Genomic DNA, 16,456 nt, shown 5'->3' with positions numbered 1-16,456 from the left:
GTCAGGCTTAAGCACAAGTTCTGTTCTAGGCACTTGATTCATTAGATTGAGACTCTATATCTCATCAAAAGAAGGGGATGAATAATGTATTTTCTTGAGAATTAACGACATCTAAACATATTTTCAGGCTGGTTCAAGTATGTCTTGGAATGTGACTTTAAATTGATAATTACGGGGTAATAGATAGTGAAAAATGGAGACTATGTAAACAACACTTGATGTGAGGAGATTAAATGATCTGAGACCTTCCCATCTGCAACATCACCGAGAAAAGCATATGCAACAAAGCTTAGGAAGGTCAAGTTACAGGCTGTTAAGATGCTTTCAGAAAGTTTAGTGGAAAGCTGAAGGGACCCACAGTGGGAAATATAGTGGAATAGCAGAATGTGGAGATGTAACCATACCACTTCTTTCATGTGAATCTTTGAAGTCTGTCAATGTATGTTACTACCCTGGTTATCGGGAAGTATGTGCCCTCAGGATTTGGAGGTCTCAAAATGTGACGTTACAGATAATGAAATTGCCTCCTTTGGCATTCATATCACATAATGCAGTTGAAACTGGCATGAGTGGGATTTTGTAACAGAATCACAACATGGCAGAGTTCAGTATATACCATATGCAATTGGATCTAGCACTTCTAAATTGCAAAATATACTAAGGTAAAAGGGGCTATTAATGATGAAGGGACCCAGGCAAGCGATGCCTCGTTGGAGGAATTTTCAGAGATATCTGAAACATGTCATTAGACTTTTGGCAGATGATTTGTTAGCTCCAGAGACTGCTGCTATATCAGTTAAGACAATTGAGTTTCTAAGCATACCAGGAAAAATAAAGCAAATGATATCAACAATTTAGATTTCATAGGCCCCTCCAGTAATTTTGGCAAGATCCAAGAAAGGAGCAAAGCCAACAACAAAATGCAAGGTAGCTTCAGAAGCAGGATAATCTATGGAAGTTGGTGAATCAGAGGACTGCCTCCTAAATTATGCTTTCTGGACACAATCTCTGAGGTTACAGATTCACATGAAACTTTGGACATCAGTCATCAATCATGATGCCTAGGTGAGAGATACTCTCTATAGCAGTAGTATAAAATGATGGTTCATACGTCATGAGTCATTGGAGACAATTTAGACCTAATTGCATTCTGGGAGCAAGATATGCTTCCGCAAGAGAGGGAGTAGCTAGAGGAAGTGCTTTAATTGACTATTGAGGATTATATTGGTTCAGAGGGAGAAAATCACATTGAGACGATTTTTCTGGTGACCAAGAAACTGTAGCAATCAATCTAGAATTAGATAATCTATCAGATGAAACCTTAGATGAGGAGCTAAGGTTGTTATCAAATTCAGAAAAAAGGTCTAAGGCAACCTTGGATGAGAAGGTCAAAAGGTTGATGCATGTACTTGGAGTTTCCGATAGAAGCCGCATTATCATAAATGTTGGTATAGCAAAGCTTAGGGATAAATCCATAATTTATTACATTCACTCCTGTTACTATGAAATCAGACAAGTACATTTGTATACGAGAAACTACTCCTACGAATAATGTTGTGATAAGAACAAAGGGAGTTGCTAGGAGATCTGCCAAGTGGATCTTTGATTACTTTTATCATAGTGATTCAGAGGGAGGAGACCATGGAGATGGTTTTTAGACGAAGTACATTACCACTGAAGAACAAATGGTTGATATTCTCACCAAAGCAAAGTTTGTGAATTTTGAGACTACCTTAGAGTTGTGAAGAATAGAGCCCTTGGTAAGAGGGAGTCTAATGATTTCTTGAAATGCACTGTATTGTATTCTCCTCTATTAGAGGGAAGCTTATAGTGAAACCCTGTTCCACCCTTTGGGAGTAGTTATGATGGATCCACCCTCTGATATGGTTCATGGTGGATGTCATGAGTGTGATGCCATTACAACGCGTGAGAGAATATGTGGTGACTCCGTGAAAAATCTTTTATCATCATGTGTGTGACTCCATGACTTTATGGTCCCTCTGTGTACATTATTGAAAGGCTACGATCTTTCGGATAATGAACAATTGAATTTGACATTGTAAGGTGACGACTTTACAATATTTTGTTTTACTATCATGTGACGTGATGTTTGTGGGACATGCCATGATAGTTAATATCTCTTGGACATTTTGATAGATATCACGAGACCTGATATCATTTGAAGATCATTATGATCCTTTAAGAGATAATCATGGTGGTTATTGTATCCATGGATATACCATGATTTATTTTGGTAGACATCATGAGACTTGATGTTAGTGCACATACCATAATGTGGATATTGACGAAGAATGTCACGAGACTTAAATTTCTTAAGCATATCATATCTACTAATATCACGAGTAAGGTGATATTGTTATATACTTGGATGAGTATTATCTTCCCTAGCTAAGAGGGAGTGTTGAAATGATAGCAATATTCAGATAACTATGGATGATGACTTCAATACAAAGATCTGAAGGTTATATGCACACACATACATCAATATACATAATGTATATTGATGTATGTATATGTACACTTATATCAAACTGTTGTCTTGATCCATCACCCACAATAAATCTGAATATTAAAATTTAAGTATAATACTGATTTAACTGATCTGTACTTGATCGAATTCTACTGCCATTTAAATGCATCGATGGTAAACCGATTAATGAGAAAATGGTTTCAATATTCTACAGATCCGAATCTGATTATGTTTGCTTAAATTACTGATAACAGGTTACCCATAATTACATTGTGTTGATGTCAATTTGGGTTGGTGTGATTGAGGAAACTAATCATTGGTTATAGAGAGACACGTCCATGAATGGACATGTCTCCACTCTGTTCATTGACATGTCTCCAAATAGTAATATATATCCAATCAGATAGAAAGATCTACAGAAATCAAATAGTGCAAGTCTTCTAAGAGTTCGGCCATTATTATTTATATTTGTCTTCAGCATTGCATTCATGATAATAAGAACTCTTCATTCTTAGTTTAGATTTGTGTAATTGTTGACAGTAATAATTACCTTATTCTGATTACAATCTGCAAGAAGAAATATCAGTCAATAGGAATATCTTGTGAGAGTCAAAATTGAAAGAACATACATACAGTTCAGATCTTTTAATAAATCTAATCATTTTAACATGATTCAAGGCCTAGATACGTGAATCCTATAATGCAGATAATCAACCTTTGGAATATCAGTGGGTGCATGGGCAGTCCGGTTGTCAGGATTCAATGTTAACATTTGCCTTTAGAACATTGGTGTCAGCTTGTGCAACTAATTGCAGATTTTAATAGCTATGGACAAGAGATGTGATGGGGTTTAGTGGAGACTACATATAACTAGCCCACTCTCTGTGGTATAATGATTCATCATAGTTGTGTCAATCAATGCATCCTTTACATCATATTTATTTATTGCACAACAACATTCGTTTCTTAGGGATTTGGAGCAATCTTTTCTAACCGTGCTTGAAGTTGTTGTAGAAGTAAATCTTGGCACAACAATCAAAGGGTAGCATCAACCAATGAGATATCAGTTATGCATGGGCAGTTTGATCTTGTTAAGCTTCAATGCTGACATCATCCACCTAGAGCACATGGGTGACCCCACGTACAACTGTCTATTGGTATGCTTGGGGAGCTGGTTCTATCCCCCATATATTATACAAACATTTAAATTGGAGGGCTATAGCTAACATTTCCACTATTGTAGACTCCTTTTTTGATAAGGTTCAAGAGAGGGTATACACTAGAAGCTCCTTTGTCTTCTAGCTGTTATCCCACTTCTGTAACAAGTTAAGATACCTGCCATTATTTGCTAAGGTTTGAGATAGGGAGAGAGCTAGAATCTCTACTACCATTATAAATGCAACTTTGGAATAGGAGGGCTATAGCTTATATATAGCATCTCCACTATTGCACTCATTTGATATCCCAGATATAGTGCAAGCTAGAAGCTCCACTGCCATTATAATTTGGATTTGGCTTAATTTAATTTGCTTGTTTTCTTCTAGCTTTTATCACTCAATTTTAATATATTTGACCACTCCTCACTATTATAATTCCAATTGCCACACATAGATAATTTAAAAAACCACATATTCAAATGCCCCACTTTCACATGGGTAGGAAGTAATGAGTCTATTGTTTCCTCCATATCTATTCTTAGTGTTTCTTGAAGAATGTGTTTTTCCCTTTGTATACACATTGCCTTGATGTCATGTGTGGATGACTAATACACTTTACCACAATAGTCCATTTGACACTCTTTAGCTTTTGTAGTAAAGATATGTTGATGTATGTTGACAATCACGAAAAAAGCTCATAGTGAGTAGATTGTGGCTCTCAATAAGGGATTATGTCACCATTTTGTGCTTATATATCTAGAAAATTATTTTGGAATATGCTTGTTAGACCAACACTTCATCATAACCCAGATTGTCCCTCTTGTGGAGCCACATTAGCTAATCATTTTAACTTTTGTGGAAATTTGATCAATCAAAGCCTTCAATATATGTCCTATTGAATCTAGTGGATCATTAATTTCTTTGTAGCATGACATAACTCCTAATGCTTCTTGTGTTGTAATTTGCATTGCCCCTGTTTATGTGGTATACATTGGCAAGTTGCTTACTAAACAATTTGTTGTATAATGTTGAATTTAGAGTATGAGATGACTTTACTAGTAAGTCACGAAAGTGGTCCTAAGCACACACTTATTCACCTAGTTAATTTTGAATTTTATTCAAGACACCAATAGTTTAATGCTCAAACTCAAGGTACTTAAACTTTAGTCATCTATGATCCCCTTCTTAGCTTCATCCAAATTCAAGTGTGAACTAGTGGGATCGAATGCCACATTCGAACCCTAATCTTGCCTCCTTAGCTTGCAACAAACTCTCAGATCATTTGAATTGAATCTTTGACATACTTTGCGTGCATATTGTGTCTAACCCCTATAAATGACATATTGCATACTCCACCTTGCCAAAGAATTTTGTAGATAGTTGCAAAAGTTCCCACATGATCATATTGCCTATAGAAACATGATATAACTAAGAAGTGAAAGTATTTTACAAGCTCAAAGCATCCAACTACTTAACAATAATAATCATCAATGAAATGGAAATAACAATAAAAGATATGACGTGGAGACACCCTTGTAGGAAAACAACTCTTTATGCAAAGAGACGCAAAATTTGTATAAATATTTCAAAAGAGTTACACCAAGTGCTATGCCATTTTCTAAATTGTTACAAATCTTTATTACCACTACAACCTATAATACAACTTGTGCTACCTCCTACTCCAAGCTCTAATTGCCATAAAGGGTTATTAGCAGTACAATGGACTCAGACAAGGAGCCTAGTAGTCTATATGCAAAAAATACCTAGTGTGCTATTCAAGAGTTATAGGCATCTTTCTAGAAGCTTCAAGGATTTTCTTATAAATTCACTAGAGGAAAAAATCAAATCCACCAAAAGACAAAATAGCAACGCTTTAATCCCAAAAATGGCTGCCAACTTCTTAAACATAGTTATAAATGTTTTTTTAACGTCTTACAATTTTAGAGATGTTTCTTACAACACCATAAATTTTTATATTCCCTTCTGCTATGTGCAAGGTGCTTAGAGATATTGTCATAGGCCAATTAAACTACCACACTAAATGCCACCATGGAAATAATATTTTAAGTGACTAGAAAATCACATTTAATTAAAAAATGTCCTTTCCATGTGTGATGCCCAAGTTCCCCTTCCGTGATTCTTGTAGCCATATGAAATAATATTCAACTATTCTAATATTAAAATCAAGGTACAAAGTCTTAGGATTCTAAGGTTAATATCACAAATCCTAACATTCTTCTATTGACATTCACATTGCAATGATATAATTGAGAATAAAATAAAAGAAGTGCATGGAGAGACAATTACCATGGTCCCCTTACACCAAGCAGACTTCTCCATGTTTATCAACTTGTTGAGAATCTCCAACATTCTCTAAAGCATCCACTTTTTATAACTTGTCTCTACCACCCTCAATCATTTCTCTAATGAGGTAATACAAAACATCCATGTGTTCAATGTGGGCATGATACATAGAGTTTTTAACGAAGAAAATGACATTTGATTGTCACATCCAATTTTAAAAAGTTTACATCAAAGCCCAATAATTTAAACATAATCTTACTAACTACACTACTGTTTTCAAGCATTACTATATATTTTTCTTTTACAGTGGACAATGCAACTATAACATGTTTGCGTATCAAATGAATTGTTCCTCCAAACAATGAAAATGCATAACTTCTTGTATTTCCTAACTATTCCTCCAAACATTGTGTGACACTTACAGTAACTATTTGTGCATTTTCTTGTTTGTTGATCGTAATATCAAATTTCATTGTTTGGTTAGCCTTCACATTACATAATTTACAATTTTTCAGTTCCTAATACATTTTAAGAATTATATCCTTAGAATATAACATTTTCATTGTTACAAGATTTAAAAGACTAGTATAGATATCTTAAATAAATCTATCTAAAGAAATGCCGAAAGATATCCACTACAAAATAATTATAATTTAATATACTACATATAAAATTATTTATATTTCCTTTATTTCTATTTATTTAGTTTTTTACTAACTTAAGTTTTTTATTTTGATATCTTAAAAAATAGATGATTTATATCTCCAAATATTATAATTTAAACAAATATTTTATGTGGTATTTATTAAATTATTTTTAAAAGTATATTCTATTTATAATAAGATTTAAACTTTTGACATGTAGTTGGTTGTGAAATTTAATCTAGAAGAATAAAAGTTAACATTAACACGCTCACACCATCCCACTCCACCCATTCTGCCATTGTAGAATGCCTATCGACATTAATAATAACCTTTAATGTTCTCAGCATAACCCACAAAAACACACTTGTTAGCCTTGAAATCAAACTTAGAATGTTATTCCTTAGGAATATTAATATATGCCTCACTACCAAAAACTTTAAAATGTGAAATGGATGATCATTTGAGAAAGTTGACAATCATTTATTGGTCCACACCTTAATGGTAGTTTTTGTGAGGATTATAGGTTTGGTTGGCACTTCAATATATTGATGATGTGTTGTATTGGTGACAGGTTTGTCATTGATGACAACATATATGTTCGAGCTCATGATAGATAGGGATTTTGTACATCATAGAGGTTTATTAAATTAACAAAATTAGCACAAAACAGGTAAGCTATGCGGGCTTAGGATTATGCTCACGGATGAGTGTAGATGCTACATCTATTTTCGCTTACCTGTTACAGTTTATTTAGTGTATACTGGTAGCAAACCAGTGTGCAAGAAATTCTGTTAGAGATAGTTGCTGGTAGATTGGCTATATCTTACTACTGAAGTTGATTTAAGATGAGCGAGCTTGGATCGTGGTTGAAGACATGTCCGTGATGCTATGTTCGTAATAGCATATCTTGGAGATTATTCTTGGAGAGGTCATAGATGCTAATTGTGCGATATGTTTTATTGGTAGTTAATATTGTTAGTGAAATGTGTTGATCTTTATTTGACAAAGTGTTAATTGAATTGTATTGTATGGGAACACTATTGTAATAATTGTATTGATGCTTAAGAAGGCATGTATGCCTTATTGAGGTCCTATGTAAAAATTGTACTTTGGGAAAGCCTTAATTGGCCAACCTAATTAGTTATTAGGACAAGGTATAAAGGAAAGATGTTTTCCTTGGGAGCAAGTGTGATATTATATTGTGGCTATTGTATGATAACTGTGTATTAAGGATGCAAACTTGATTAGAGCAGAGGAGAGGTAGAGTTGGATGTTCGATTGGGAACTTCAAAGGAACTATATTAGAAATTGAGTTGCAGTATTGGTTTGTTCAACTATTGGATTTGTTATCTAGAAGATCTGCTCTTGATTGTTGACTAAAGCAATTTGGACAATGGGTTTCGTTATCTTCCTACAAGCCTTTGAAAGGGTTTGGACCTTCTAACAAGGGTTCAAGGTCTCCTAATAGGATCTATCTTCTAACCAGGACTGTTGTACTGATTGTATTGTATTTGGCTCCTAATAGGTTTACATCCTTTCAAAAGGAACATGAACATTAATATTAGTACACTATCTTGTGGGTACCACCCCCACCGGGATTTTCCCTCTGATCAGGGGTTTTCCTAGTCAACAAATTGTTGTGTCACTGTGTAGGGTTTACTTCTTGTTATGGTTCATCATTATGGAGTTGGATTTAATAAGTTGGATATAAGTTTAATTTGGTCACAATTGATATAGCTCGCCTCCCCCCCTATCAGTTGTGTGGGTGGACTTTATTTCCTAACAATTGGTATTAGAATATCAGGTCCTCTTTGATTAGGAAGCTTAGCAGCTTGAAGAGATCCATAGCATTCAAGAAGGGAAGTTCAAACATTGATGGAGACAACTATGACACTTGGAAGGATATGATGTGAACTCATTTGATTTGCATGGGTATTGATTACTAGTTAATTACAAAGACTAAAACTACAGTAAAGGAAGAGAAGGATCTATCCTCCCATATTAATGAAGAAAAGAAACTCTTAATGTGCAACATGTATGCTAGAGAAGCATTGATCTCTGCACTTCTAGAAACAAAATTTGTTGAGGTAAAAATTTTACAATTCGCTTTTGAAATTTGGGATAGATTAGAAAGACTTTATGAAGGTGATACATATACAAAAAAGGCTAGGTTGCAGAATTGGAAACCTATGCTTGAAGGTGCCAAGATGCAAGAAGATGAATTTGTTAGGTCATATGTTCAAAGGATTACTGAGATTGTTATAGGAATAAAAAGCTTTGGAGGAACAATATCAGGAGATGAGTTATTTTACAAAATTATGAGATCTTTGACTCTTGCTTATGATACAAAGGTGATTGCAATAGAAGAGGTTATTCCATTTATGCAAGATTTTAATTGAGAAACTTTGATTGGAAAGTTGCAAGCATTTGAATCTAGTAGACTAAAGGATAAATTTCCTAGAGTTGAAATTGCTTTAAAAGCTAGTGTACATAATGATAAAAGGGTACTAACTAAAAGTGCAAGCACTAGTGGTGATTATGCTAGAGATTGGGTAGAAATGCAAGAAGAAGAAAGGAAAATTGATGAACTTGTTTCATTGATTGTGAAGATTGAACCTAAAGGTAAGAAAGCTTTTGCTTGTTGGCATTGCAAAGAATTTGGTCATTTTTCTTATCAGTGTCCTAAAAGAGAAAGAAAGGTTAAGCCTAGGAAGCCTTACAAGTCAACGATTCCAAAAGATTGTTTTTATGCTAGTGATGATGAAATAGAATTCAAGGAAATAAATTTCTTAGACAGTGATGATGAAGATGAGATAAGATTTGTTACTATTAAGGAAGAGAGCCTATTAAGGAACAAAAACACTTGTATCACAAACTGAGAAAAATAAATCTAATTGAATGATAGATAGTGGATGCTTACATATTGACAGGTGAGAAGACAAATTTGTTGAGTTTAACAATGATGATGGTGATGTAGTTAGAGTTGGGAAATAATGCTCCATGTTCTATTAAAGGAAAGGGATCTATTACACTTGATATTAAAACTAACACTGAGGATGTATATTTTGTTGATGGATTGGAACATAACTTCTTGTGTGTAGAACAATTTGTTGACAAGGGATATCATTTGCAATTCACACTTGAAAGAAATGCACTTTCAAGGAAAAACATGGCAAATTGATTGGAATAGGTGTAAGAACAAGAGGTAATACTTTTCAGGTGCAACAACAAGAGGTAATGTTTTTCAGTTTAATCCTACTGAGATAAGTTGCTTGTTGCTAAAGTTGATGACAATTGCTTATGGCATAGGAGATTTTGTCATAAAAACTTTGATAATATTGTCAAGGTGAGTAGCACTAATGCAGTAAGAGATCTACCAAAAATTGTGAAACCCTCTAACATGATGTGCAAGGAATGTGTGATGGCTAAACAGAAGAATAGTTCATTTCCTAGCAAAGTATTCACTACATCAGAGAAGTTGGATATTGTTCATATAGACTTGTGTGGACCTACAAAGACAGGGACATTCTATGGCGAAAGGTATTTCATTCTTTTTATTGATGATTTTACAAGAATGACGTGGGTTGCATTTTTAAGAGAGAAATTAGAAGCCTTTGACAAGTTTAAGATATTCCTGGCTAGAGAAAATGAAATTGGTATGAGAATCAAATATTTGAGTTTGATAAGAGGAGGAGAATTTTAAAACAATGGAATTAGAAGGCAGGTTTCAACTCCTAAAACCCCACAACAGAATGGGATTGCAGGAAGAAGGAACATAACATCGAGTGGAGCAGCTAAAGTGATGATGCTAGAAGGTAATGTAGCACATGTGTATTGGAGAGAAGCAGTTGCCACGACAATATACACAATGAATAGAGTTAAAATCAGCCAAATATGTAAGACTCTTTATGAGTTATGGTTTGATCATACACCTACTGTGAAATACTTCAAATTTTTTGGAAGCAAATGTTATATCAAGAGAAAATACGATATAGGGAAATTTGATCCTAGAAGTGATGAAGGAATATATCTTGGTTTTTCTACTAAGAGCAAAGCATATAGATGTTATAATAAGAGACCAAGGGCAATAGTTGAAAGTGCAAAAGTAAAGGTTGATGAAAAGTTGCAGGTGCAAGAAAGGGTACTTGACTATGATTCAGAGGAAAATCAGGCTAGTACGAGTCAGAGACCAATGATGAATCAAAATATAGAACAAGAACAATTCTTCAAAATGGATAATGAGCTACAAGCACAAATTGATGAAGAACCTAGATGGAAACCTAGAGAAGAACCAAATGAAGAAAAAAGAACACCAAAGTATGTTGCAAGGAATCATCTCAAAGATCAGATCATTGACAGTGCAAACAAAGGAGTAATGACACGAAACAAGGTAAGAGAAAAAATTTGTTTGATTTCACAAGTTCAACCTAAGACTACTGATGAGGCATGCAACGATCAATTTTGGATAAATGCTATGAAGGAAGAACTTAATTAGATGGAAAAGAACAAGACATAGGAATTAGTCGCTTGACCTAAAGACAAGAATGTTATTGGTACTAAATGGATATTTAGGAACAAGATGAATGAACAAGGTGAAGTTGTAAGGAACAAAGCAAGGTTAGAATGCAAAGGATATTGACAACAAGAAGGTATAGACTTTGAAGAGACTTTTGCCCATGTTGCAAGATTAGAAGTAGTAAAAATATTTTTGGCTTATGCATCTAACAAAATTTCTAAGCTATATCAGATGGATGTGAAGCCAGCTTTCTTGAATGGCGAACTTGAGGAAGATGTATATATTGAACAACCTAACGGTTTTCACTTATTGAAGACAAAGAAATGGTATGCAAACTGAAGAAAGCGTTGAATGGGTTAAAACCTTAGTTACTTGGGTACTTGGTTTTGCCCCCAAAACCTTGCCTGGGTTCGAACCAGTTCAAAATACTGGTTTGATTCGGCCCAGGTTCAATTTTCTTGGGGCTGGTTCGAACCCACAGTCCAAGAATTCGAACCCATACGAATATCAACTTGTGTCTCCTCTCGCACAAGACAAAAGAATACAAAGATGGGGAGACAAAGAGGTGGGACGTAGATGCAGAGTTGGCGGACTTGGATGTTTTGCTTCTTAGCTTACAATTGAAGACTTTGAAGATTTTAATGCCCATACTATTGTTGTTGGTGCTGATTCCATTGGCCTTAGCTCTATTGCTGAGGAGTCAACTAATGTGGAAGGACTACAATGAGGAGAAGAAGATGATGAAGAAGATGAATATGATGAATATTAAAATTTTACACATTATGATTAGTTGAAACTTGAACTTGAAACAATGATACTTGAACTTGCTGTTATGATTCATGGATCATGATTTAATTTTAATGTTTTGAATTTGAATCTATGATGTTGAACTTGAAAATTGAAATATATGATGGTATGATCTTGATTCATGATGCTATGGTTACATGTTTAAAGTTTATGTGGCAAGCCTATGGTGTTTTCATTATTTAAATGATTAAATCATATGATTTTATGATACTCTATGCTTCTAGGCTTCATATATATATATAGTCGAACTTGAACTACGGAATAGGTATTCCCGCAACAAGCCCACTCCTACTATATATATATATAAATTTTTATATTTTTTACATGTTTCTGTATGAACAAACCCAAAACCTTTTCCATAATTTTTCCATACTAGCAAACCGGTTCTTTGAATCTATATTTCAAATCGAACTCGAACTGGTAACTAAGGTTAAAACAAGCGCCTAGAGCTTGGTATGCAAGGTTGGATAGACATTATTGAGTTTGGGGTTCAAGAGAGGTAATGAAAATAGTAATTTTGATTTAAGGACAAATTCGGATGGTTTGTTAATCATTGTTGTATTTGTTGATGACGTTATTTTTGGAGACAATGATGAAGCTAGAAAGAACTTTTCTAATGAAATGAAAAATGAATTTGAGATGTCTATGATTGGAGAAATGAAATATTTCTTAGTATTGCAAATAACACAATAAAGGTGGCATTTTCATATCTCAGGCTAAGTATCTTAAGGATTTATTGGTGAGATTTGGTTTGGAAGATTGTAAGCCAGTTGGAACACCTATGGTGACTAGATGCAAATTGTCAAGCAAAGATGAGTCCCCCAGTGCTATGCAAACTAGATACAAATTCATGATTGGAGGATTGTAATATTTGACATACACAAGGCCAAATATAGCAAATGCAATTGGAATAGTTGTGAGATTCCAAACATATCCTAAAGAGACATATCTAACAACAGTAAAAAGGATATTCGGATATTTGAAGGGAACATCGGACTTTGGATTATGGTATGACAGATCTAATGATTTTACATTCTGTGCATATACTGATGCTAATTGAGAAGGTAATATTGATGATAGGAAGAGCACGAGTGGTGGTACATTCTCTCTTGGTGGAAGATTGGTTTCTTGGCTAAGGAACAAGGTTCTATTTCACATCCACAAAAAAAACAGAATATGTTGTCGCAACAAACAATTGTAATCAAATTATGTGGATGAAGCAAATGCTGAAGGATATTGGTATTGAATTATCATAACCTATAATTATTCATTGTGATAACACAAGTACTGTGAGTATGTCAAAGAATCTAGTTTTACATTCAAAGACTAAACACATTGCTATTAAGTATCATTTCCTGAGAGAGAAATTTGCAGAAAAGGAGATTAGATTGGAATATTATAAGCACAAAAAAACAAATAGCAATTATCTTTACTAAACCATTGGCTAAGGACACCTTTAAGTATCTCAGAGGTATTCTTGTGGTCATGTCCCCACTTGATTTAGTACAATCAAAGCACAATTCATACATCTGAACATGATATTTGGTGCTACTCCTATGGGGGAGTGGTCATAGAGAGCAGAGTTAATTGAAGAACTCTTATGTAATGATTTTGGTATAGCAACGTCTGTTGGCACTTGGCATTATTATTTTTAGATTGGCTTGATCTAATGTAGCTATTCTAGATTGATGCTTTGGCATATTCACACCTTTTTCATTGATGTCAAAAGGGGAGAAGAGTAACAATGAAAAACCTTATGTACCCTAAAGGGGGAGATAAACAATGATATCAAAACATGTATAGGTTGTATATGTTGAGGATATTCAAAAAATGTAATTAGATGGGAGATTGTAAAGGAAGCTAGATATGTTGAAGACATTCAAAAAATTGTTAAGCATTCATGTTTTTCCATCATATGTTTCCATCAATGCTAAAGGGGGAGATTTTTAGGATTACAGGTATGGTTGGCACTTGGATGTACTGATGATGTGTTGTATTGGTGACAAGTTTGTCATTGATGACAATATAAATGTTTGAGTTCATGAAAGACAAGGACTTTGTACATCGCAGAGGTTTATTAAATTAGCAAAGTTAGCACAAAACAGGTTAAGCTATGTGAGCTTAGGATTATGTACACGGATGAGCATAGATGTTATATGTATGTTCGCTTATGTTGATATTGAGTATTGGATGAGTTACAATTCATTTGGTGAAGATTGGTGGTAGACTAGTGTGTAGGAAATTTTGTCAGAGATAGTTGCTAGTTGATTGGTTGTATCTTATCAGTGAAGTTGAATTAAGAGGAGCGATCTTGGATCATGATTGAAGATATGTTTGTGATGCTATGTTCGTGATAACATATTTTGGGGATTAATCTGGAGAGGTCGCGGATAGTAAACGTGCAATGTGTTTTAGTGACAGTTAATATTGTAAGTGAAATGTGTTGATCTTTATTGGAGTGTTAATTGTATTGTAATGTGTGGGAACACTATTGTAATAATTGTATTGATGTTTAAGAAGGCATGTGTGCCTTAGTGAGGTCCTATGTAATCATTGTACTTTGGGAAATCTTTAATAGGCCGACCTAATTAGTTATTAGGACAAAGTATAAAGGAAAGATGTTTTCCTTCAGAGTAAGTGTGATATTATATAGTGGTTATTATGTGATAGCTATGTATTGAGTATGCAAATTTGATTAGAGTAGAGCAGAGAAAAGGTAGAGTTGGATGTTGGATTAGGAACTTCAAAGGAACTGTATTGGCAATTGAGTTATAGTATTGATTAGTTCAAATATTGGTTTTGTTATCCAAAAGATCTATTCTTCCTTCTTGACTGAAGCAATTTGGATAGTGGCTTCAATTGTCTTCCTGCAAGCCTTTAACAGGGTTTGAACCTTCTAACAAGGGCTCAAGGCCTCCTAACAGGGATCTATCCTCTAACCAGGACTGTTGTACTGATTACATTGTGTTTGGCTCCTAATAGGGTCACATCCTTTCACATGAAACATTTACATTAGCACACTATCTTGTGGGTACCATCCCCACCAGGGTTTTTCCTCTGAGCAAGGGTTTCTCTAGTCAATAAATAGTTGCGTATGATTTACTTCCTCTCATGGTTCATTATTTTGGTTACTGAAGTTGGATTTAATATATAAGTTGGATTCTTGAAAGAAATTCAAGTTTGAGATGATCTCTTTCATTGTAGATGTAATAATGATGCTGCACTTTCTTTTTGAACTCCTCTTTGGGGTGTGAAAGTTGCCCTTGATTTTGAAACCATCCTTTCAAACAACATACTCAGCTCCATGCCATCTTACTTGTTTACCATCCTCATACTGAAAGCTACCTTCTGCTTGCACTCCTCTCAATGGCTTGAGCTTAAACTAGGATTTGCATCTTCATTTTGACCTTCAACAACAAACCACCTTGCCAATTTGATGAATGTCTTGAAAGCGATCTCTATCCTCAAAGAATCGTTATGCTTGTAGTCTTTCCTCCATTTCACTTTGCAAAACAAGAAGAGTTGTCAAGGACATATCATTAACACGTCCAGCTTGCAAAATGAAACCTTTACAATTTCTAAAAAATGATTTTTGAATGCCAATTAAACTGCATTCTTGAAACCAAACTAATTGAAATTCCAATAAACAATCTAAAATTCCTAACTCAGAATTTCATCTCAACAAACTTTTAGCATACCATGTCAAAAAAATATCAGTTTCAATCTCTAGCCTGATTATAAACTTGCTGAAATTTACTTCTAATTTTAAACAACTTTATATCCTTCAAAATATTAATGAATCCTTTTCAATGCAACGACACAGCCTTGCATCTGCTTACATACTTGATGCAAAATACTTCTGAGTTTATAACTTTTGATCTGTACTTGCTAGAATTCTTTAATTCAGAATTAACTAAAATCCTTGATTGCCTTGTTTCATTCCTGCATGTAATTTGATCAAAATCACTCGATGTTCTGATTTTTAGTTCCCTTCCTAATTTTGCATTCCTTCTCCTTGATCTGCTTGGTATCACTTGGCATTTGAATGAGGTGTGTTGAAGTGAAATTCTGATCTCCTTTATGTATGCAATTCTGGCCAAGTGTCATGTCCATTTGGAAGAGGTCGTCCTGCCTTGTAATTGGCAATTTAAATTAAATTGAATTCACTTACCTCCACCTAAAAGGCCAACTCTTCCCTAAATGCATCTCTCATGATCAATAAATAATTGTATTTACTTTTAATGATTTACATCTCCACGAGGCCGACTTGCAATTTGAAATTGAAGCCAAGGTTTACGAGGGGAGCTCGAAGTGCCTAGGCTTCCCATGCTGGAGCCCAAGTGTGTCCCTTGGGCTTCATGAGCCCAAGGAGGTCAAAATTCCAACCTACCTTAGGCTCATGCCTGTGGTAATTCATCAATCCACATTCAAACTTTACTAAACATTTTGATTTCTCTTGTTTCTTCCTTCAATTTAATTCAGATTTTCTCATTTCATGCGATTTCATCTTGTCATTACACCTCATCAACCTTAGAAT

At 34.5% G+C, this 16,456-nt stretch overlaps 1 protein-coding gene across 3 annotated transcripts in view; it reads left to right on the top strand.

Moving 5' to 3' along the window:
• The window catches only part of LOC149567422 (BTB/POZ domain-containing protein At1g21780-like), a 43,214-nt gene that overhangs the window by 6,400 nt on the left and 20,358 nt on the right, over nucleotides 1-16,456 (top strand). The gene's annotated exons all lie outside the window — the stretch shown is intronic.

The sequence above is a fragment of the Cupressus sempervirens genome, chromosome 3 (genome assembly GCF_028749045.1).
Source record: "Cupressus sempervirens isolate cs-2001-9-10 chromosome 3, ASM2874904v1, whole genome shotgun sequence".
Lineage (NCBI taxonomy): Eukaryota > Viridiplantae > Streptophyta > Pinopsida > Cupressales > Cupressaceae > Cupressus > Cupressus sempervirens.
This window is presented reverse-complemented; position numbering and strand designations above follow the sequence as displayed.